General features: G+C 46.0%; 1 protein-coding gene across 2 annotated transcripts in view; it reads right to left on the reverse strand.

The window, feature by feature from the left end:
- The window catches only part of LOC109890328 (filamin A-interacting protein 1-like), a 79250-nt gene extending 59485 nt beyond the window's left edge, over nucleotides 1–19765 (reverse strand). The window contains exon 1 of one of the 2 annotated variants that reach the window (XM_031792879.1): nucleotides 19429–19765. The gene's annotated coding sequence lies outside the window, so the exon portion shown is untranslated. The remainder of the gene's footprint in view (nucleotides 1–19428) is intronic. The other variant, XM_031792880.1, reaches the window with a different exon arrangement.
- Nucleotides 19766–25906: the final 6141 nt, after the last annotated feature.

The following is a 25906-nucleotide window of genomic DNA, read 5'->3' on the forward strand; positions in this document are numbered from 1 at the left end:
CATTTTCAGACAAGATAGAACTGCCAAAGGGGGCGGTGTTGCAATCTACTGCAAAGATAGCCTGCAGAGTTCTGTCCTACTATCCAGGTCTGTACCCAAACAATTTGAACTTCTACTTTTAAAAATCCACCTCTCTAAAAACAAGTCTCTCACCGTTGCCGCCTGCTATAGACCACCCTCTGCCCCCAGCTGTGCTCTGGACACCATATGTGAACTGATTGCCCCCCATCTATCTTCAGAGTTCGTGCTGCTAGGCGACCTAAACTGGAACATGCTTAACACCCCAGCCATCCTACAATCTAAACTTGATGCCCTCAATCTCACACAAATAATCAATGAACCTACCAGGTACCTCCCCAAAACCTTAAACACGGGCACCCTCATAGATATCATCCTAACCAACTTCCCCTCTAAATACACCTCTGCTGTCTTCAACCAAGATCTCAGCGATCACTGCCTCATTGCCTGCATCCGTAATGGGTCAGCGGTCAAACGACCTCCACTCATCACTGTAAAACGCTCCCTGAAACACTTCTGCGAGCAGGCCTTTCTAATCGACCTGGCCGGGGTATCCTGGAAGGATATTGATCTCATCCCGTCAGTAGAGGATGCCTGGATATTTTTTTTAAATGCCTTCCTAACCATCTTAAATAAACACGCCCCATTTAAGAAATTTAGAACCAGGAACAGATATAGCCCTTGGTTCTCCCCAGACCTGACTGCCCTTAACCAACACAAAAACATCCTATGGCGTTCTGCATTAGCATCGAACAGCCCCCGTGATATGCAGCTGTTCAGGGAAGCTAGAAATCATTATACACAGGCAGTTAGAAAAGCCAAGGCTAGCTTTTTCAAGCAGAAATTTGCTTCCTGCAACACTAACTCAAAAAAGTTCTGGGACACTGTAAAGTCCATGGAGAATAAGAACACCTCCTCCCAGCTGCCCACTGCACTGAAGATAGGAAACACTGTCACCACTGATAAATCCACCATAATTGAGAATTTCAATAAGCATTTTTCTACGGCTGGCCATGCTTTCCACCTGGCTACTCCTACCCCGGACAACAGCACTGCACCCCCAACAGCAACTCGCCCAAGCCTTCCCCATTTCTCCTTCTCCCAAATCCATTCAGCTGATGTTCTGAAAGAGCTGCAAAATCTGGACCCCTACAAATCAGCCGGGCTAGACAATCTGGACCCGTTCTTTCTAAAATTATCTGCCGAAATTGTTGCCACCCCTATCACTAGCCTGTTCAACCTCTCTTTCGTGTCGTCTGAGATTCCCAAAGATTGGAAAGCAGCTGCGGTCATCCCCCTCTTCAAAGGGGGGGACACTCTTGACCCAAACTGCTACAGACCTATATCTATCCTACCGTGCCTTTCTAAGGTCTTCGAAAGCCAAGTCAACCAACAGATTACCGACCATTTCGAATCTCACCATACCTTCTCTGCTATGCAATCCGGTTTCAGAGCTGGTCATGGGTGCACCTCAGCCACGCTCAAGGTCCTAAACGATATCTTAACCGCCATCGATAAGAAACATTACTGTGCAGCCGTATTCATTGATCTGGCCAAGGCTTTCGACTCTGTCAATCACCATATCCTCATCGGCAGACTCGACAGCCTTGGTTTCTCAAATGATTGCCTCGCCTGGTTCACCAACTACTTCTCTGATAGAGTTCAGTGTGTCAAATCGGAGGGTCTGCTGTCCGGACCTCTGGCAGTCTCTATGGGGGTGCCACAGGGTTCAATTCTTGGACCGACTCTCTTCTCTGTATACATCAATGAGGTCGCTCTTGCTGCTGGTGAGTCCCTGATCCACCTCTACGCAGACGACACCATTCTGTATACTTCCGGCCCTTCTTTGGACACTGTGTTAACAACCCTCCAGGCAAGCTTCAATGCCATACAACTCTCCTTCCGTGGCCTCCAATTGCTCTTAAATACAAGTAAAACTAAATGCATGCTCTTCAACCGATCGCTACCTGCACCTACCCGCCTGTCCAACATCACTACTCTGGACGGCTCTGACTTAGAATAGGTGGACAACTACAAATACTTAGGTGTCTGGTTAGACTGTAAACTCTCCTTCCAGACCCATATCAAACATCTCCAATCCAAAGTTAAATCTAGAATTGGCTTCCTATTTCGCAACAAAGCATCCTTCACTCATGCTGCCAAACATACCCTTGTAAAACTGACCATCCTACCAATCCTCGACTTTGGCGATGTCATTTACAAAATAGCCTCCAATACCCTACTCAACAAATTGGATGCAGTCTATCACAGTGCAATCCGTTTTATCACCAAAGCCCCATATACTACCCACCATTGCGACCTGTACGCTCTTGTTGGCTGGCCCTCGCTTCATACTCGTCGCCAAACCCACTGGCTCCATGTCATCTACAAGACCCTGCTAGGTAAAGTCCCCCCTTATCTCAGCTCGCTGGTCACCATAGCATCTCCCACCTGTAGCACACGCTCCAGCAGGTATATCTCTCTAGTCACCCCCAAAACCAATTCTTTCTTTGGCCGCCTCTCCTTCCAGTTCTCTGCTGCCAATGACTGGAACGAACTACAAAAATCTCTGAAACTGGAAACACTTATCTCCCTCACTAGCTTTAAGCACCAACTGTCAGAGCAGCTCACAGATTACTGCACCTGTACATAGCCCACCTATAATTTAGCCCAAACAACTACCTCTTTCCCAACTGTATTTAATTTTAATTTATTTATTTATTTTGCTCCTTTGCACCCCATTATTTTTTTATTTCTACTTTGCACATTCTTCCATTGCAAAACTACCATTCCAGTATTTTACTTGCTATATTGTATTTACTTTGCCATCATGGCCTTTTTTGCCTTTACCTCCCTTCTCACCTCATTTGCTCACATTGTATATAGACTTGTTTATACTGCATTATTGACTGTATGTTTGTTTTTACGCCATGTGTAACTCTGTGTCGTTTTATCTGTCGAACTGCTTTGCTTTATCTTGGCCAGGTCGCAATTGTAAATGAGAACTTGTTCTCAACTTGCCTACCTGGTTAAATAAAGGTAAATAAATACTAAATAAAGAAAACATATAGATTCAATGGTTGTAAAGATGGAGAGAGGTCTGTAATAAAGAGATACTCTGCTTTTTTGACACCACACTCCAAAAAGTAAGTTCTGCAGGCTCTAGTTTAGTTTTATCTTGATTATTGTCCAGTTGTGTGGTCGAGTGCTGCAAGGAAATATCTAATTAATCTGCAGCTGGCCCAGAACAGAGCATCACGTCTTGCTCTTCATTGTAATCAGAGGGCTGATATAAATACTATGTATGCTAGTCACTCTTGGCTAAGAGTTGAGTAGAGACACTGCATCACTTCTTCTTTTAATAAGGAACATTCATGTGTTGAAAATCCCTAATTGTTTGCATAGTCAACTTACACACAGCTCTGAGACACACACTTACCCCACCAGACATGGCACCAGGGTTCTTTTCACAGTCCACAGGTCCAGAACAAATTAAAGAAAGTGTACAGTATTATATAGAGCCCTTATTGCATGGAACTCCGTTCCATCTCATATTGCTCATATAAACAGCAAACCTGGTTTAAAAAAACAGATAAAGCAACACCTCTCCCCTATTTGACCTAGATAGTTTGTGTGTAGTTGAGCTGTTGTCTATTAATGTTCTGTATTATGTAATGTTTCATGTTTTGTGTGGGCCCCAGGAAGAGTAGCTGCTGCTTTTGAAACAGCTAATGGGGATACTAATAAAATACAAAAATACCAATCTTGGTTTCATCAGACTAGAGAATCTTGTTTCTCATGGTCTGAGAGTCTTTATGTACTTTTTGGCAAACACCAAGTGGGCTGTCATGTGCCTTTTACTGAGGAGTGGCTTCCGTCAGGCCACTCTACCATAAAGGCCTGATTGGTGGAGTGTTGCAGAGATGGTTGTCCTTCTGGAAGATTCTCCCATCTCCACAGAGGAACTCTAGAACTCTGTCAGAGTGACCATCGGGTCACCCTGACCAAGGCCCTTCTCCCCCGATTTCTCAGTTTGGCCGGCGGCCAGCTCTAGGAAGAGTCTTGGTGGTTCCAAACTTCTTCCATTTAAGGCCACTGTGTTCTTGGGGACCTTCAATGCTGCAGAAATGTTTTGGTACCCTTCCCCAGATCTGTGCCTCAACACAATCCTGTCTCGGAGCTCTACGGACAATTCCTTCGACCTCATGGCTTGGTTTTTGCTCTGATATGCACTGTCAACTGTGGGACCTTTATATAGACAAGTGTGTGCCTTTCCAAATCATGTCCAATCAATTGACTTTACCACAGGTGGACTCCAATCAAGTTGTAGAAACATCTCAAGGATGCTCAATGGAAACAGGATGCACCTGAGCTCAGTTTCGAGTCTCATAGCAAAGGGTCTGAATAAAGGGTTAGGGTTAGGGTAGTTATGTTTTTTGTTATAAATTTGCCAAAAAAATCTAAAAACCTGTTTTCGCTTTGTGATTATGGGGTATTGTGTGTAGATTGATAAGGGAAAAATAAATAAATAATTTAATCAATTTTAGAATACAGTTGTAAAGTAACAAAATGTTGAAAAAAGTCAAGGGGTCTGAATACTATGCGAATGCACTGTAAAATAATGGAATTAGAAATCTAACACAAAAAACCTTTCTGGGCTAATAATGTAAGAGATAACACAACATTTGTTTTGCAAAACTGCAAAGTTTCTTAGGAGCTAGAAGCAGAGCTGCCATGTCTGTTGGCGCCATCTCATATAGCTATAGAGATGTCACTAGGCTATGTTGAGCCAGCAATGGTAATGATCGCCTAGCATAAATCGCCATGGTAAATGTTACTCTCAAATGTCTGACATACTGTAGGGCAACCTACAGGATAAACTTGAGTTGTAGCGTTCTCTATACTGTTTTCCCATGCAGGAAGAAGAGTGCACACTCCATAGGGTCCCCTGTGGAACAGTGGGTAGAGGATGCCGTTTGCAACTTTAGGGTTGTGGGTTCGACTCCCATGGGGGACCAGTACAAAAATGCCCCACTACAGTAAGTTGCTCTGGATAAGAGCCTCTGCTAAATTACTGAAACGTTTTAAAAAAATGCATTGGCATAAAGCTCTACATTCTGGTGATGCTTTTTACAGGATAACCTGCAGAGGGCAGCAATTTGTAACTTTTGGGACTTTGTTCTTTATCCTGCACACAAGCGCAACAGCAGCACTGAGTAAGATAACATCATTCTTAAAGGCACTATGCAGGTATCATGACCCTCCTCCCAATGAGCCTATCCTCTCTGGCAGTTCTGGGCAGAAGGCACCTGTAAACATTTAGGATTAGTGACTTTTCCCGAATTCTTACCTTCACCATAAGGGAAAGAAATGCAAAGCTGACCTTAGATCAGTGTCTCTGACAAAGGACTGACAAGAACGCAGAAATGGGTAATAGGGTCCATTAGGCTGGTCATCAGGTTGTCAGTGTGTCTGATACAGCCTAGATCCCTCTGAATGGTGCTTCCTCCTTTCACCACGTCCTGTAACTGTTCATTGTCTAGGCCTGACTCACCCTGACCTGTCTGAGAGATCAAATCAAATCACATTTGATTAGTCACATGCACCGAGTACAACAGGTGTAGACCTAACAGTGAAATTCTTACTTATGAGCCCTAACTGACAGTGCAGTTCAAATGATAAAAAAAAAAACTAAAATACGAAATTAAAAGATACCTACCACTACGACCTTATGACCCCGAGTGACCTCACAACAGGTCAGTTGATTCCTTCTCATCGTCACACCAACTGAAGTATACACAACAATCCATTTGCGGAGGTTGAAAATCCCTCTTTGTAGGGTTTTCTAATCTCTCAGTGTTTCTGGTTGACTCTTTCTGACCGTGCATCTATTGGAGAGGAGTGACACCACCTTGTAACCCTTCACAGTCTTGTCTGTCGTCTCCCCTTGAAAGAGTCCCATGTCCGTTTCTCTGGTCTATTTCTCCCATAAAAGCAGGTTATGCCTCTCTCCGCCCACGTTCAATCTTACAATGATAGCCTATCTATATATATCCTCAGGATTTTGGTGCTTCCGGCATCGTACGATATGGGACAATGAATGTAATGGCATTGTGTGCTAACCAATGTACTTAGAATACCAGGCCCTTTCTAAGAATCTAAGAATACTAGAATAAGTTAAGCATACTATGATCCAATTAGTCCACTTGATGTCAAAAACTTCAAGTTCCATTTTTCAGACTTTAGCTTGGAGCTTTATGCCCCCTACTGGGGAAACATGTAAACTAGAAGTGGAGCTCCAGTATGGAAGAGGAGAGAAGTAATGGTGGAAATTCAGCTAGTACCATACACCCTGCATCCCATACACCCTGCATCCATCCCACTGCTGGCATGCCTCTGAAGCTAAGCAGGGTTGGTCCTAGTCGGTCCCTGGATGGGAGACCAGGTGGTGTTGGAGGGGCAGTAGGAAGCACACTTTTCTCTGGTCTAAAAGAATATCCTCGTGCCCCAGAGCAGTAATTGGGGACATTGCCCTATATAGGGTGCTGTCTTTCGGATGGGATGTTAAATGGGTGTCCTGTCTCTCTGTGGTTACTGAAGATCCCATGACACTTATTGTAAGAGTAGGAGTGGTAACCCTGGTGTCCTGGCTAAATTCCCAAACTGAGCCTCATACCATCATGACAATCTAATCATCCCCAGCTTCCAATTGGCTCATTCATCCTGCCTCCTTTCCCTTGTAACTATTCCCCAGGTCATTGCTGTAAATGAGGATGTGTTCAGTCAACATAACTGGTAAAATAAAGGTTAAAAAAAACACAGATCACATTGATGCTAGGAATGTAGACCGGTTATGTTATCAGGCAATCCTCACAGTTGAAAGGCTCATATGTGAAGAGGCCAACTAGGTTCAATTGCAAAGGTCACTTCCTTCTTAGTAAACACCAGGCCTATACAAAATAACCACAAGGGATTATAAAATATCACTGGATTCATTCTGCTCAGTAGGAGTCATGAAAGCCCAAAAAAAGAGAAATGGCTCCACAGAACTGTGAACCATCTCTATGCTTCGTCCTTAACATGTCCCACAGTTATAGTCTGTTGAGCAAGATGCGGCTATGGCTATTAGCCATGCTGCTAATTCGGCCCTGCTAGCTGTTGGAGTGGGGCTAGCCTAGCCTTCACGCATATATGCTCTATGGCTGTTGGAGTGGGTCAAGCCTAGCCTGTGATGGCTGCTGCAGTGGGGCTAGCCTAGCCTGTGATGGCTGCTGCAGTGGGGCTAGCCTAGCCTGTGCTAGATGTTGGAGTGGGTCAAGCCTAGCCTGTGATGGCTGCTGCAGTGGGGCTAGCCTAGCCTGTGCTAGATGTTGGAGTGGGGCTAGCCTAGCCTGTGCTAGATGTTGGAGTGGGGCTAGCCTAGCCTGTGCTAGATGTTGGAGTGGGGCTAGCTGTTGCAGTGCTCGTGTTGCCGTTATTAAGCCTCTGTGCTTGCTGCTTTGCGTGATGTATTGTTGTCTCTACCTTTTTTCCCTTTGTGCTACTGTCTGTGCCCTATAATGTTTGTACCATATTTTGTGCTACTACCATGTTGTGTTGCTACCGTGTTGTGTTGCTACCGTGTTGTTGTCATGTTGTGTTGCTGTCTTGCTATGTTCTGTCTTAGGTCTCTCTTTATGTAGTGTTGTGTTGTCTCGTCGTGATGTGTATTCTGTCCTATATTTATATGTAAATATATCTATATCTCTATATATGTATATGTATATGTATATATATATATATCTATATCTATATATATATATATATATATTTATATGTGTGTATTTATATACACTGTATATATATATTTTTTAAATCCCAGCCCCCGTCCCCGCAGGAGACCTTTCGGTAGGCAGTCATTGTAAATAAGAATGTGTTCTTAACTGACTTGCCTAGTTAAATAAAGGCGTGTTTATGTGCCCAGACTTGAGGTGGGATGATCTCTCTGTAATCCACGCTTGCCCAACGGCCCACTGCCTGCTATAATTAGGGTCACTCGATCCGCCCCACTACGGGGGAGGGGGTGGGGGGTTAAATGTATATACCTAATATATTTAAATATATTGGGAAAATGTATTTATCAGATATATAAATAAATAAAATATATGTACATTATTTGTAAATTGCATGTGTAAAATACACACCTCACAGAATGTTCTACCCCGATGATAATGTCGAGTCTCATTGACCTCTGGTACCTTAGCATTAGCTTTCCAAAGTTGCGTTTTCACTGATTGAAGTGGATTTAACAAGTGACATCAATAACCGACCATAGCTTTCACTTGGATTCACCTGGTCATGGAAAAAACAGGTGTTATTAATGTTTTGTATACTCAGTGTATAAACCTCTATGTAGAAGTATATGAAAATGGCCAATTTTGTAATATGTCCATATATTTAAATATGTACATATCAGGTTTAAACATTTATTTCAATATCTGTAATGTACATATACGTAAATACATGTACATACATGTACATATACCAGGTGCCTGACACTGTGATTGTAATCTTTTCTGTTTAATCCATGTGGTGTTTTTAATCAAACTAAAGGGTTAGCCACACAGTGAAAACATCCACAGTTGATTTATAACCAGTTTAGCTCACTGTTGCTCATGGCAACAGACCCTCAAGGGTAGTTGTCTGTCTGTCTGTCAGACTGAAATCTCATGTATCTAAGAATTTGGACAGCTACAATATCAGTTCAATAAGCTTTGAACTCTTTACTAAGAATAACACATATTGTTATTTGCTAGCGCAGCAGGCTGAGGTAACCAATTAGGCCATTGACCAGCTGTCGAGGTCACAATTGATGTCACTCTTCCCCCTTGATGGTGATTAGTTAAGCATTAAGCATCTCCTCATTGATTGACTCGCTGGGAAAGAGGGAATTGATTGGCTATTTAAAACCACGCACTTGTATTGACCGTAATGTATTGACTAACACTGGCTTGAGTCTCCTGTTTGGAGATTTGAACCTTTACGCTAACAAATCTAAGATGGAAAACATCAGGGCACAGTTTCCCAAAAGCATCGAAGGAGCATCGTTAAATCTCCGAGCTGTTTCCCAAAAACATTGTTATTAAAGTTGCACTTGAAAACGCTCTTAATCTAACGACCGCCCCAGACCACTAGTAGAAAAGCTAAGTCAAATCAAATCAAATGTGTATATATATATAGCCCTTCTTACATCAGCTGATATCTCAAAGTGCTGTACAGAAACCCAGCCTAAAACCCCAAACAGCAAGCAATGCAGGTGTAGAAGCACGGTGGCTAGGAAAAACTCCCTAGAAAGGCCAGAACCTAGGAAGAAACCTAGAGAGGAACCAGGCTATGAGGGGTGGCCAGTCCTCTTCTGGCTGTGCCGGGTGGAGATTTTAACAGAACATGGCCAAGATGTTCCAATGTTCATAGATGACCAGCAGGGTTAAATAATAATAATCACAGTGGTTGTCGAGGGTGCAACAGGTCAGCACCTCAGGAGTAAATGTCAGTTGGCTTTTCATAGCCGATCATTCAGAGTATCTCTACCGCTCCTGCTGTCTCTAGAGAGTTGAAAATAGCAGGTCTGGGACAGGTAGCACGTCCGGTGAACAGGTCAGGGCTCCATAGCCGATCATTCAGAGTATCTCTACCGCTCCTGCTGTCTCTATAGAGTTGAAAACAGCAGGTCTGGGACAGGTAGCACGTCTGGTGAACAGGTCAGGGCTCCATAGCCGATCATTCAGAGTATCTCTACCGCTCCTGCTGTCTCTATACAGATTTGAAAACAGCAGGTCTGGGACAGGTAGCACGTCCGGTGAACAGGTCAGGGCTCCATAGCCGATCATTCAGAGTATCTCTACCGCTCCTGCTGTCTCTAGAGAGTTGAAAACAGCAGGTCTGGGACAGGTAGCACGTCCGGTGAACAGGTCAGGGCTCCATAGCCGATCATTCAGAGTATCTCTACCGCTCCTGCTGTCTCTAGAGAGTTGAAAACAGCAGGTCTGGGACAGGTAGCACGTCCGGTGAACAGGTCAAGGCTCCATAGCCGATCATTCAGAGTATCTCTACCGCTCCTGCTGTCTCTAGAGAGTTGAAAACAGCAGGTCTGGGACAGGTAGCACGTCCGGTGAACAGGTCAGGGCTCCATAGCCGATCATCCAGAGTATCTCTACCGCTCCTGCTGTCTCTAGAGAGTTGAAAACAGCAGGTCTGGGACAGGTAGAACGTCCGGTGAACAGGTCAGGGCTCCATAGCCGATCATTCAGAGTATCTCTACCGCTCCTGCTGTCTCTAGAGAGTTTAAAACAGCAGGTCTGGGACAGGTAGCACGTCCGGTGAACAGGTCAGGGCTCCATAGCCGATCATTCAGAGTATCTCTACCGCTCCTGCTGTCTCTAGAGAGTTGAAAACAGCAGGTCTGGGACAGGTAGCACGTCCGGTGAACAGGTCAGGGCTCCATAGCCGATCATTCAGAGTATCTCTACCGCTCCTGCTGTCTCTAGAGAGTTGAAAACAGCAGGTCTGGGACAGGTAGCACGTCCGGTGAACAGGTCAGGGCTCCATAGCCGATCATTCAGAGTATCTCTACCGCTCCTGCTGTCTCTAGAGAGTTGAAAACAGCAGGTCTGGGACAGGTAGCACGTCCGGTGAACAGGTCAGGGCTCCATAGCCGATCATTCAGAGTATCTCTACCACTCCTGCTGTCTCTAGAGAGTTGAAAACAGCAGGTCTGGGACAGGTAGGAGGTCTGATGAACAGGTCAGGGCTCCATAGCCGATCATTCAGAGTATCTCTACCGCTCCTGCTGTCTCTAGAGAGTTGAAAACAGCAGGTCTGGGACAGGTAGCACGTCCGGTGAACAGGTCAGGGCTCCATAGCCGATCATTCAGAGTATCTCTACCGCTCCTGCTGTCTCTAGAGAGTTGAAAACAGCAGGTCTGGGACAGGTAGCACGTCCGGTGAACAGGTCAGGGCTCCATAGCCGATCATTCAGAGTATCTCTACCGCTCCTGCTGTCTCTAGAGAGTTGAAAACAGCAGGTCTGGGACAGGTAGCACGTCCGGTGAACAGGTCAGGGCTCCATAGCCGATCATTCAGAGTATCTCTACCGCTCCTGCTGTCTCTAGAGAGTTTAAAACAGCAGGTCTGGGACAGGTAGCACGTCCGGTGAACAGGTCAGGGCTCCATAGCCGATCATTCAGAGTATCTCTACCGCTCCTGCTGTCTCTAGAGAGTTGAAAACAGCAGGTCTGGGACAGGTAGCACGTCCGGTGAACAGGTCAGGGCTCCATAGCCGATCATTCAGAGTATCTCTACCGCTCCTGCTGTCTCTAGAGAGTTGAAAACAGCAGGTCTGGGACAGGTAGCACGTCCGGTGAACAGGTCAGGGCTCCATAGCCGATCATTCAGAGTATCTCTACCACTCCTGATGTCTCTAGAGAGTTGAAAACAGCAGGTCTGGGACAGGTAGCACGTCCGGTGAACAGGTCAGGGCTCCATAGCCGATCATTCAGACCACTCCTGCTGTCTCTAGAGAGTTGAAAACAGCAGGTCTGGGACAGGTAGCACGTCCGGTGAACAGTGTGTCGTTAGATGCTTTTTTGCCCCCCCAAGTCACTTTATACACAGAAGATCTCCGCTAAACATAGAATCCCATGTTTGATCTGTCTCTCTGTGACTGCTGATAACTTCACAACAAAGTTGACTACAAATACAAAGTTGCCTACAGTAGGCTATAGGCCTATGTAAATCATATTGCAATACATTTAACGTTCAATCAATTTAGTTCTATTTTGATACTTGTATGCTACTGTCTGTAATTTGTCTCAATATATTTTATGATGTGTAACAACATGTGCGCAATGATGTGCCAAATCTTGATTTAGTGCATTATTAAAGAGTAAGCATTATAATAAGCTGCCTAATATTTGCAGCGATAGCTGATAATATCTTTCTAGTAGCTGATCCATCGTCAGTACTGTGGAATAATTAGAATGTTAAGGTAAGATTTGAATAGAGAAAGCTGATCCGAGAGCAGCATTGCCTTTCGATCATATCAGTATCAACCCATGCCTCAATGACGCACTTAGCGAACGTTCTCTCTGCGTGGTGTTTTGGGAAACCTATTTAACATCTTCGGCCGTTGTAGGAAAGATGCATCGTTAAAACGCTCGTAAGCCTAAATGCCAACACTTTTGGGAAACCGGGCCCAGGTTAATTATTCCTGGCAATGATTAGCTAGCGAAGCATGGCTGTAGATCTAAGTGATCTATTGTGGTATTGATATAGCTGTGGACCCCAGGAAGAGTAGATGCTGCTTCTGCAAAGGCTAAAGAGGATCCAAATAAACAAAACAGCTACCAACAGCGAGCCCCTAACTACCAAAACTACCTAGCAGGTCATTTGGAACACATTCAGGTAGACATGTCATAAAAAGAACTGACAAGATTCCTTACTCTACATGTAATAGAGCCATGTCTGTTCTACTAAATATATTTCTATCTGAGTGTTCCACACCACTGTGCCCTACTTCCTTTACTGGTATCCTGAGGGAAAGACGATGTGGAGAAAAGCTGCAGTCTAAGAGAGATAGCTTAAGCCAGGCCTGTTATAAGGTCTAACTGGACTATATGGCAGACAGACGGTGTACTGTACCCTCCTCACACCTCATGGGTAGCTCAGTACTGGGCCCCATGCCAGCCTGACACTGCACCATGCTGTATCCTGGAGGCCAGAGCTCATCTCCAGTGTTGTGTGTGTGTGTAACATGCCTCAGTCAATCAGTAGCCTTAAATAAGAAGGGAACAGTTGAGGGGAACATGTTCTAGGGGGAGAAAATAGCCTGATAATTGCTCCTGACATTTGATGAGTTCCAGAGTGGCACAAGGTGTGGCTGTGACAAGATACGCTCTCTGTCATTTTTTGTATGACCGTCCCTAGCGACGTGATGTCATAGACGGGACAACAACATGGGCCACTGCAACTAGTGGGGCCGTTTTTAACCAATTGGAACTCAATGACCTTTTATTCTTTCCCTAGCTCACATTTAGCAGGGAACCCAGTACTTGTGCCGTCTTATCCAATCCTTCGACCTCGTGGCTTGGTTTTTGCTCTGACATGCACTGTCAACTGTGGGACCTTATATAGACAGGTGTCTGCCTTTACAAACCATGTCAAATCAATTGAATTTACCCCATGTGGACTCCAATCAAGTTGTAGAAACATCTCAAGGATGATCAATGGAAACAGGATGCACCTGAGCTCAGTTTTGAATCTTATAGCAAAGGGTCTGAATACTTATGTAAATAACATATTTCTGTGTTTTTATGTTTTATAAATTAGCAAAAATGTCAAAAAATCTATTTTTGCTTTGTCATTATGGGGTATTGTGTGTAGATTGATGAAGGGGGAAAAACAATTTCATCAATTTTACAATAAGGCTGTAATGTAACAAAATGTGGAAAAAGTGAAGGGGTCTGAATAGTTTCCGAATGCACTGTATATGTTCAATCCAGAAATGGTTCATCCAATCAGCCTAAAACCTAATCCCTTCTTTATTCACTAGCTCACCAGCAATATGTCTCACACCAGGCTTAGTCTGGACCTCAGGCTGAGCAGGTCCAGCCTTCTCTGACAAGTTTAGAAGCTGTAACACCCCAGCTATAGGATTCCACAGGCACGGCACTTTTGGACATTAAAATGAGGCCTTTTCATCTGCTGCTGAGTGTCTAATGCAGCAGGGACGCTCATCCATCACTTCAGGCCTAATGTACTGTGTAAAGACGCAGCGAGTGGCCAATGCTCCCCGCCTGCTCTGTGGCTTTAGGAGTCTGAGCAGGATACAATCAGACCAACCATTTCATGTGTGTATTTGTTTACTTAAGCCCGATCACTACCACTACACCTACATACACCTGTCTCATCCTGAAATCTGTACAATCTTAGAAAAAAGGGTTCCAAACGGGTTCTTCGGCTGTCCCCTTAGAAGAACCCTTTTTGGTTTCAGGTAAAACCCTATGCGGTTCCATGTAGAACCCTTTCCACAGAAGGTTCTACATGGAACCGCATAGGGTTTTACCTGGAACCAAAAAGAGTCCTTTCAAAGGGTTCCCCAATGGGGACAGCCGAAGAACCCTTTTAGGTTCTAGATAGCACACTTTTTTTCTAAGAGTGTACCTATTTCTACCTGTCTGTGAGAGGAGTCTATCAGCTGTTTTCACAACGCACTACCCAAAGACCATTGTGTGATTTGACTTGATTGTAGGGAAAAAGGAATGTTGAACTGTGTAAATACTGCAGTGCAGGCTTGTTTTGACAGAGCTCGTGGTCACTCTGGTAGCTAGGCCAGAGGTCTCAAGAGGGACTAGTAAACAACTCACTTCTCTGCCTCCCTACGTATTCTCTAACTGGGTAGAGAAAAGTCCCTACAGCTCTGAATTCTCCTTCAACCCACAGATTCAACGACTGCAGTGCAGCTTGAAGCTATGCTGTGATTCTAAATGACAAATAGACGATTAAAAATAAACATGCTGATATTTAGCCACGTTGTGGCTGGCAGGCAGAAGGAGGAGGAGATATGGGGGTGAACAACATTAGAATTTCTCTTCAGATATATATATATAGAGCGAGAGAGAGAGCTCTTTTCCCAGAGACTACACCAGTGGCATTCTGTGAGGAAACAGGATACTTGGTCTAAAAAGGAAGCAACCTCGCTGCTCTTTGGGGAGCTACATGTGCTTGGCTCGAGTCCCACTGGCACTGGTCAACCCTGCTACAGCCCCCATCTCAACCCCCTCTCTAGCCACTGTCTCTCTGACCATCCCCCATCTCAACCCCCTCTCTAGACACTGTCTCTCTGACCATCCCCCATCTCAACCCCCTCTCTAGCCACTGTCTCTTTGACCTTCCCCCATCTCAACCCCCTCTCTAGCCACTGTCTCTCTGACCATCCCCCATCTCAACCCCCTCTCTAGACACTGTCTCTCTGACCATCCCCCATCTCAACCCCCTCTCTAGCCACTGTCTCTTTGACCATCCCCCATCTCAACCCCCTCTCTAGCCACTGTCTCTCTGACCATCCCCCATCTCAACCCCCTCTCTAGCCACTGTCTCTCTGACCATCCCCCATCTCAACCCCCTCTCTAGCCACTGTCTCTCTGACCATCCCCCATCTCAACCCCCTCTCTAGCCACTGTCTCTTTGACCATCCCCCATCTCAACCCCCTCTCTAGCCACTGTCTCTCTGACCATCCCCCATCTCAACCCCCTCTCTAGCCACTGTCTCTCTGACCATCCCCCATCTCAACCCCCTCTCTAGCCACTGTCTCTCTGACCATCCCCCATCTCAACCCCCTCTCTAGCCCCAGTCTCTCTGACCAGCCCCCCCCCCCCATGGCCTCCCTCAGACCACATGATGGACAAACCACAAGACCTGGTCCAGCACTAACACACTGGGTGCAGTGAGTCCAGGGCTTGGTGCTTTTGGATTTATTGAATTACAGTACCAGTCAAAAGTTTGGACACATCTACTCATTCAAAGATTTATTTTAGTTTTTTTTACTATTTTCTACATTGTAGAATATTAGTGTAGACATCAAAATGATTAAATAATACATGGAATCATGTAGAAAATAGTCAAAATAAAGAAAAACCCTTGAATGAGTAGGTGTATCCAAACTTTTGACTGGTACTGTAGGTGTGGTTGTGGTTGTGCTGAGAAGGAACAAAAGCCTGCATGCACAGTATCAATGTCCACAGCAGTAGGAGGGGCAGCTTGTGGGGTATGTCGGTTTTAATGCAGTCAACACCTGTGTCAACTTTCTGAAGAAACTCCCTGTGTGGTTTCAGTTCATCTGCAATTGGGGCCAAAGAAGTGTTACTGCAGAATCCAACTACTGTCATGAGGAGACAGATGAAGTGTTGATGAAGCCTGGCAAACACCCCGGCCAGCCCCCCTTAAACCCTTAGTGAAGGGATTTGGCTGAGGGGAAGAAGGGAGGAGTCTACAGCCATGGTTGGTATTAGGGGCCACGGCCTCACAGCACATGTTAATGAGACAGAATGATGGTGGCAGTAACGTGAAGATCTCACTGCCTGCAGACATGGCTTTATATCTGGCCTCACAGCAGCATCAGCTGTACCTGTTCATGTATTCATTTGATACCTGCACGGATGCACACACACACACAACACACAACTCTGAAGGTAAACAGATCACTAACCCAATTCCCCTCTAGCTCTAGACAGCAGGAGGTGTGACCAATGCTTGTCAGTCTGATGTACTGATTACTGCCCCACTTCCCCCAAACTGTCAATCACACTGAAGGAACCAGACGGCAGAGCATGCTAGTGCCAAACCAAGGTAACAATCTCTACGGTAACCATGGGGTCAACACTGCATCAGTACCAAATCCAATCCATCACTCTGCACAAATGGCCCAATGGAATTTATAAATCCAAATCCCTGGGCTCTGCTGATTCAGCTGTTCCTTGATCCCTCTCTCCTCACCCCCCTGTCTCCCTTGTTCATCCCACACATACTGTACACTCCTACTGGGACTTAACATGTAACCTGGGCATACACAGTGGAGGCTGGTGAGGGGAGGGCAGCTCATATTAATGACGGTTTGATACTGTTCCATTACTATGAGCCCGATCTTTGATTTAAAGTTTTACCAGCCACTGTCATACACAGACTGTCAGACCCTCCCTAGGCCCTAGCTGCCACACCACATCCACACACCCTCAGACCCTCCCTAGGCCCTAGCTGCCACACCACATCCACACACCCTCAGACCCTCCCTAGGCCCTAGCTGCCACACCACATCCACACACCCTCAGACCCTCCCTAGTCCCTAGCTGTCTCACCACATCCACACACCCTCAGACCCTCCCTAGGCCCTAGCTGTCTCACCACATCCCAGGCGTACAGTCAGATTACAACGCCTGAGGAGGCAGGTACCACGGACAGGCCACGCCATGCCAGAAATACTTTAAGAAATGAGGAGATGGGAAACTCATTGGACAATGAATAGAGGAAAGTACTATGCTGCCCCACCCAGCAGACTGTCAACCAATCAGGTTCATGTTGTCATGCAGTTGGTAAGCTAATCATCAAGCATTCCCTTCTAAAAGGTGGTATGAAGGTATGAGTCGAGAAACCTGCCTATTGTACTCCAAAGTATGAAATGTCACGATTTCAAAGCTATATGATATTACAGAGAACAAGTTAATTATCTCACATCTCAGAAAATATTTGTAATGTTGTGCTTCTTGTTCACGTAATTCATGCTAATGTTGGATTTTGGAGCTGGTGCCCAATTGACTCCCACTGACTCCTTGAAGGAGGGCACTCCTTGTGGGATTGTACCCAGAATGCACCGCACGGTCCATTGACAACATACTGGCAACATACACAATGGTCGTTAATATGAATCCAATGACGTTTCCCATCTCCTCATTTCTTAAAGTATTTCAGGTCAGGCCTGGTTGTATGTGTTAGCCTGTCGCTTGGACTCACAAACCACTCTTTTGGGTCTCAGGCCTTTTAAAAGTTCATATGGAGCATTGCTGGGTGTCCTTCTGTCAGGACAAATATTTGCTTACAGCACAGATTAGTGTTGGGTTTAGGTTTTGTGTTAGGCTTATCAGGGGCATGTCTAGAGAAGAGCATGGAGCTTCGTCAGGTTATAGATGAAGGAAGACAGACACAGACCATTCCTGTTTTTTGCATGGATTGATGACCTCTAATGTTCAGACTCAATGCTGGAGGGATTGACATAAAGTTCTGAACTACAGTTAGCAGGTTAGACGAGGGGAGAGGCAGTCACTGACACTATAGCTGTTTGTTTCCTGAATGCCTTGGTGACACTAAATGTTCAGACTTTAACACTAGAGGGATTGACATAAATGCCTGAACTATAGAAAGTATGTCCACGAGGAGAAAGGTAGGCGTTGACGCCGAATGAGGGATCAACCTAAAAGGTCTGTACTGTCACCGAAGATGATGTGGTCCTATTCATGTTACACAAACATCCAATGTGCTTTACCACTGTAGGGTTGCCATGCCAAACCCTGGAGCCTCCTGGGAATTAATAACATAAATGTAAACAATGTTGAGAGTTCTAATGGTGTTTAAGTTAGGAACCCTGAACGACAGACTCCTCTTGGGTCACATATTGACCATACTGAACCCACTAAATGAGCTACTCTAAACGTGGGAATAATCTGCTCTAGCTTGAGAAATGACGACCAAACACAGAGGGGTTTGCTTTGGGCGCCATGTTTGCGCCAGTCTGATCCACAATCTGGTCACTGCTAAAATGTATTGATGACGGCCAGGCATCCGCCTCCCTCTCCCTGCTCTGGGGCGACACGTTGAAAACGGAGCTGCTAGGTGAAGGCCTGATAACCCCATCTGGCTCGGCCCCTCCATATCCCCCACAGCCCCCTGGTGATCTGAGACGCACAGGGCCCTGAGCCTGGACCCGCTGCCCTTAGGAAATACCCTGCTGCTGTCACTGTACCACTTCAATGTAGAACATCCATAGGCCATCTTTGTTGACCTTTGTCTTTGATGTGAGGTAAGGAAATTGACTAGAACGCAATCAGAACTTAACGTCACTATTGTCCAGTGGACTAGGTGGTAAATACTTCCTGCACTTCTCAGTTGACAATCGATAAATATGTTCATATTAGCTGCAGTCAATCACATGGGATTATGTTTGACTGGAAACTGATCTACACTCTTAGAAAAAAGGGTTCCAAAAGGGTTTTCCAGCTGTCCCCATTGGATAACCATTTTTGGTTCCAGGTAGAACCCTTTTGGGTTACAGGTAGAACCATCTGTGGAAAGGGTTCTAGATGGAACCCAAAAGGGTTACACCTGGAACCAAAAGGGTTCTTCAAAGGGATATGCTATGGGGACAGCCAAAGAACCCTTTTGGTTCTAGACAGCACCTTTTTTTCAGTACAATATTTTATCCAGATACACAAACATAACATCAATACTCATGCAGATATGCACCCAAAACACCAGTAATGATGCAAAGATGTCAAATCAACAGGAGTCAATAGGATTGATAGTGGATCTGTAAACCAACTCCCTCAGCTGACCTCACTGAGAATACAACAGTGAGCAGAGTGGTCTATGTGGTCACTACATGTTCCCTTCATGCAGTCTACCTGCCCTGTCTGATTAGCCACAACATCGTCACAGCAACACCCACTCAACACCAGCCTGTCTCCATACACTGCAGAATGCACATGATAAACTGAATGAAATACTGTAGACAAAGAGGGTTGTCATGGGCACAGAGAGAGAAGTCCATGTAGTTTGACCTCCCTCAATGGGTTTAGCTGCAGCGTGTAGCTGACAACCAGTCCTACCTCAGAGAGCTGTAGTCCAGACTGCTGCTTGCTGCTACTGCTGCAGTGTCACTGTGTTGCTCTGTAGCCCCCTGCCAGAAGAGGAAATGTTATCCAGTGTGTAGTGTTTCCACGTCTTCCTTCCCTGATCGAGCCCTTTTTCTCCTCTCCTGTGTCCTCAGCTTGCCTCTGTCTGTACAATCCAGTAAGAGCGATGGGGGAGGAGGAGGGGGGTGAATCACTCTCCCGCCGATATAACGGAGAGAGGGAGCGCGCCTGGGAGAGAGAGAGACAGAAAGAGGGGGAATGAGACGCTGCTGTGATAGAGGACTGGACAGAAGGACAGTGTGGTGCAGTGGAGAGAAATGACTAGGGAGGGAGTGAAGGAGAGAGAGAGAGGGAGGGAAGGAGAGAGAGAGGGAGGGAGGGAAGGAGAGAGAGAGGGAGGGAGGGGGTAAAGGGACAGATAGGACCTGGCATGCAGATATCTGCCTCGCTGCTAAATTTAACCTACCCTTAATGACACACACACACAAACACACACACACACACACACACACACACACACACACACACACACACACACACACACACACACACACACACACACACACACACACACACACACACACACACACACACACACACACACACACACACACACACACACACACTTGGCCAGATGGTCCTGTCAGGGAACTGATCCCTAAGGAGTCTGGGACTGTCCCCGTGGAGACAGAGAGAGAGGAAGGAAAGAGGAAGAAGAGAGAGGGGGGGGGGGTGTAACTTGTTTCAAGTGCCCAGGGGTAGGTTAGTCAGTTTGGGATTGGTTGATTGTTGTTTTATGAAGAGCGTGAAAAGCTTGACAAGGGACAGTTCCCAAGTTGAAAGAGACTGGCCAGTAAGACCCTAATAGCATCTACCATACACATCCTATAGTTCTATATGTCATTCTATGGAATCTACCTTCATCAGGACAGCTTTGGAAAGCTGATCCCTTCATGTAGTCAGGAACTTAGTTTTACTGAGGACACTGGTACCCACATCACCCACAGCTTAAACAATAGGTGACACAAGGTGACAGAGTAAAATGCATTGTAGGTTTTATTTGACTCAGGTGGTCTATTCTGGATGACAATAGAGTCCGGGTGACCATGTCACCTGCACTGGTATTTGATTTGCATATGGGGAATCAAGATGGTGGTCTGATAGGAGCATAGCAGTATTCAAAACAATGTCAAGATTCTATGAACATTTGCCAGTCAACTCTGAAAATAATTGTATTATTTTATTTTTCAAAGAATCACTGAATTTCACAGCATGTTTTTCCCCTTTAAAACCCAGCATTCTATTCCAGAAGTATACTGTTCTACGCTTGGACCTTCACTGAGGTATGCTCTCCTGTGGGACTGTTTTCTGTCCGACCACGGCAACCACGGGACTACATCTCAGACTCCTTTCAATGTGTCCTTGGCTCCGTGCGGGTCTGTGTTTTCCATCAGTGAGCAGTGCGGTGTGTGTGTGGGTGGGAAGGCTTTTCCTCTGGCTTTCTCCTGAGTAGCAGTGGTGTCAATGTTTCAGTGTCTGGAAGTGCGTCTGGACTGACACAAACTGTGTGTGTGGTGAGGTAAAGGCACTTTCGAGGCTTCCATTGTGTCAGTCCCCAGCTGTCATCGGACCCTCTCCTTGGCACATACACATACATCTGGTCAGAAACAGACTAAAAGGTGGGCCTCACAGTGCCTGCTAGGAGAGGTAGAAAATATCCCCTTATAGATTTAGATCTCAATGGGCTCCCATCAACTCTGACCTTATCTACAATGTGCTGGGGGTTGTCATGGAGACGCAGCGTGGCCTGTACTATCAGAGCCACCTGTTGTCCTACTCAGGAGAACAATAACGCAGGACAGTATGACAATGCACACTCAGTCCCCACTGTAAAATAAACTGTTGGAATACAGGAAAATAGATTATATAGCCAGGCTAACTTTTTCCAGAGAGTTGAGAGGGGGCTCTTTATAGTGTGTGCAGTTCAAAAACACATTGAGTTGCCAACTACACACATCATTCATCAACTCACTATGAACTCTGAGGGACGTTCCTGTCTAGCCTGACTCCCAACACTGTTTGTGCTGTCTTGTGCAACTTTGGCGTGACGTTGACATAGCGGTTGTCAAGACAGCACAAACAGATGAGGGACTCAGGCTAGTTCCTGCGCCCTCAGATATAACTAGTTCATCGTTGGCCATACTAGAGAAATGTGTAGTTTGAAATTAAATAAGTTTGCTAATATGAGTGATTGTTGAGGCTTAACTTAACCCTGTCCACAAATCACAAGCATCACAAAATGAACCTCACTGACAGCTCCCAGCGTGGTCCAGCTGAATGTGCAGGGCTAGAAGTTTCCACCTGCCCATCATCTTTCATCGTCACCCGGCCTGCCGGGAGCCTTGCAGGAGGGGGAAGGCTATTCCCGTCACACTTTGCAGGAGGGGGAAGGCTATTCCCGTCGCATCCCTGATCTGAGCCGTGATCCATCCCACTGAGTATATGTATATATAACACCTCCACCTGGAGAGGAAGGGAGAGAGAGTGAGAGGGAGGGAGGAGGGAGCGAGGGGGAGAGAGAGACAGAGGGAGAGAGAGAGAGAGAGGGAGGGAGAGAGGGAGGGAGAGAGGGAGCGAGGGGGAGAGAGAGAGGGAGAGCGGGAGAGGATTCCAGAAATAGACCCCAATACCAAAGACTGGTAACCAGAGAGGGGCATGCTCCTCAAGCGTACCATGGATCAGTCCGGATAGAGCATACTTATGATGAAAGCTGAAGGATGTATGGGTCATTCAACCCCACACAGGTCTAGACCACTGACCTATAGACTAGGGTACTCTAGGTAACGAGGCACAACATCTAGCTCCTATCCCCTATAGGCTAGATCTTTAAGGACTCATCCTCTCTCCATCTCTCCCATTTTGTTGTCCATCACTTAATGGCTGCTGAGCTGCACAATGCTATGCCTTTGACCTCCGCCAAAGTGAAGTGCTTTTCATTGTACCTGCCAGACATGGCGTTGCCTAGTGCTCCATCCCAAAATGACTCAAACAGTACACACATACACACACACACACACACACACACACACGGGCCATTATCGCTAATAAAAGGCTCTCTGATGCAAAGATGCTTCCCAGAAAGACCCTTCACAGCTGCTCTCTCCAGCCAGCGTTAGCTTAATGTGAGACAGTTGAAGGAAACAGGTGGTGCAGTGGTAAAATAACCCTATGGAGACTACCTTTTTACCCTACTGTCTATTCCCAAAGTGATGACTGTTTAATGCACTTTTTAGGACATCACTTTGACTGCCTGGGTCTCAGAAGCATTGCTGATAGTGGAATCAGCCCCTGTGTGCTATTGACAGAATGAGCTACAGATGCTTGGTGAGGAAAAAATAAAAATCCATTGACAGTTTATTTGTTAAGCTATTGATCATCCTGCAAACGTGCAATACCATATGGAATTTCCAACTTCCCAACTAGTGCTAAAATGTATATTTTGTTTCTTTGCCTGTATAAAACAACATTTCTGCTTCACAGAATTTTTGAAACACAAACTTCTCGGTGTCTAGAGGAAGAACTAAAGGGCTTGTTCCCAGAGGGAGAACTAAGGGGCTTGTTCCCAGAGGGAGAACTAAGGGGCTTGCTCCCAGAGGGAGAACTAAGGGGCTTGCTCCCAGAGGGAGAACTAAGGGGCTTGCTCCCAGAGGGAGAACTAAGGGGCTTGCTCCCAGAGGGAGAACTAAGGGGCTTGTTCCCAGAGGGAGAACTAAGGGGCTTGTTCCCAGAGGGAGAACTAAGGGGCTTGTTCCCAGAGGGAGAACTAAGGGGCTTGTTCCCAGAGGGAGAACTAAGGGGCTTGTTCCCAGAGGGAGAACTAAAGGACTTTAGAGGGAGAACTAAGGGGCTTGTTCCCAGAGGGAGAACTAAGGGGCTTGTACCCAGAGGGAGAACTAAAGGACTTTAGAGGGAGAACTAAGGGGCTTGTTCCCAGAGGGAGAACTAAGGGGCTTGTTCCCAGGGAGAGAACTAAGGGGCTTGTACCCAGAGGGAGAACTAAAGGACTTTAGAGGGAGAACTAAGGGGCTTGTTCCCAGAGGGAGAACTAAGGGGCTTGTACCCAGAGGGAGAACTAAAGGACTTTAGAGGGAGAACTAAGGGGCTTGTTCCCAGAGGGAGAACTAAGGGGCTTGTTCCCAGAGGGAGAACTAAGGGGCTTGTTCCCAGGGGGAGAACTAAGGGGCTTGTTCCCAGGGGGAGAACTACAGGGCTTGTTCCCAGGTGTAGAACTAATGGGCTTGTTCCCAGAGGGAGAACTAAGGGGCTTGTTCCCAGGGGAAGAACTACAGGGCTAGTTCCCAGAGGGAGAACTAAGGGGCTTGTTCCCAGAGGGAAAACTAAGGGGCTTGTTCCCAGGGGGAGAACTAAGGGGCTTGTTCCCAGGTGCAAAACGAATGGGCTAGTTCCCAGGGGGTTAACTACAGGGCTTGTTCCCAGAGGGAGAACTAAGGGGCTTGTTCCCAGGGGAAGAACTAAGAGGCTTGTTCCCAGGGGAAGAACTAAGAGGCTTGTTCCCAGGGGAAGAACTAAGGGGCTTGTTCCCAGGGGAAGAACTAAGGGGCTTGTTCCCAGGGAAGAATTAAGGGGCTTGTTCCCAGGGAAGAATTAAGGGGCTTGTTCCCAGGGGAATAACTAAGGGGCTTGCTCCCAGGGGAAGAACTAAGGGGCTTGTTCCCAGGGAAGAACTAAGGGGCTTGTTCCCAGGGAAGAACTAAGGGGCTTGTTCCCAGGGGAAGAACTAAGGGGCTTGTTCCCAGGGGAAGAACTAAGGGGCTTGTTCCCAGGGAAGAATTAAGGGGCTTGTTCCCAGGGGAATAACTAAGGGGCTTGCTCCCAGGGGAAGAACTAAGGGGCTTGTTCCCAGGGAAGAACTAAGGGGCTTGTTCCCAGGGGAATAACTAAGGGGCTTGTTCCCAGGGGAAGAACTAAGGGGCTTGTTCCCAGGGAAGAATGAAGGGGCTTGTTCCCAGGGGAATAACTAAGGGGCTTGCTCCCAGGGGAATAACTAAGGGGCTTGATCCCAGGGGAATAACTAAGGGCCTTGCTCCCAGGGGAAGAGTAGATGGGTGTAAAGCCATGTGACTCTCCTTCTCCTCCCTTGGCCCTAACCTCCTGGGAAGCAAGTGTTGTAAAGCTCAGATTTACACCCCCCGTTCTCTTCCTCAGTGTGATGGACCCGGTCGGACAGTTTAAAAAAACAGAAGTATTTATGACTCAGCATTCACTCTCATCTTCCATTCCTAGAGCTCTCTTGAGCATTTGCCTCAGCCTGGCCGGACGGACGGCATGAAGAGCAGGTTTAAACTTAGCTGTCAGTTCTGCTTGGCTATACAGAGCTTTCAGAAAGTATTCAGACCCCTTGACTTTGTCCACATTTTGTTACGTTACAGCCTTATTCTAAAATTGATTAAATTAAATACATTTGTCATCAATCTACACCAAATACCCCATAATGACAAAGTGAAAAGAGGTTTTTAGAAATGTTAGCATATGTATTACTTACTTACATAGGTATTAAGACCCTTTGCTATGAGACTTGAAATTGATCTCAGATGCATCCTGTTTCTATGGATCATCCTTGACTGTGGTTTGTCATTATGGGAAATTGTGTGTAGTTGGATGAGGGAAAAAAACTATTTAATCAATTTTAGAATAACACTGTAACATAACAAAATGTGTTAAAAGTGGTCTGAATACTTCCCTAATGCACTGTATCTGTTCCCTTACAGCTTGTGTTTCGGTGGAAGCACGCGGTGTGTGTGTTCTCAGTTCAAAAACATGTCTTTTTTTGTTCATACACATAGTATGAAATGCACTTTTATTTAGAATTGTATATAAAGGTCTCCTCATAGTGTTTGATATTGCTGCTTCAGGTCATAAGCAGATTGTGGCTGTCTGCTACTGATGGTGCCTGAGCACTAAGGCCAGGTACACGTCACTGTCCCATTGTTGTGGCACAGGGCTCTGACGTGGACAAGGAGGAGAGGGCAGATCTGGCTTCAAAGGACAACTCCTGTAGAAACTGTTGACACTGCGTTATGCTATTTTGATACCTGAGCAAACAAGGTGAAAAATATGTTGATGTTGTTGAGCAAGGCACTTACCTCTAATTTGCTCCAGGGGCGCCATACTACTATGGCTGACCCTGTAAAACAACACATATCACTGTCTGCACCTATCCGGTGTTTGTGACAATAAAACATTGTTTGTTTGATTTCTTTCACTCCCTGAGCACTAGTTGATGACGTGGACGTGAAATGTGGCAACCCCCCACACCTCGATAACGACAGTACTGATGATTCCTCAATGCAGGTGCAACCACTTGTCTCCCTCTACTGGTCATACACTACTAGTACATGTTCTCATGATGCGGTACAGAGCTCAATTCGGC

Source organism: Oncorhynchus kisutch, linkage group LG16, assembly GCF_002021735.2.
Source record: "Oncorhynchus kisutch isolate 150728-3 linkage group LG16, Okis_V2, whole genome shotgun sequence".
Lineage (NCBI taxonomy): Eukaryota > Metazoa > Chordata > Actinopteri > Salmoniformes > Salmonidae > Oncorhynchus > Oncorhynchus kisutch.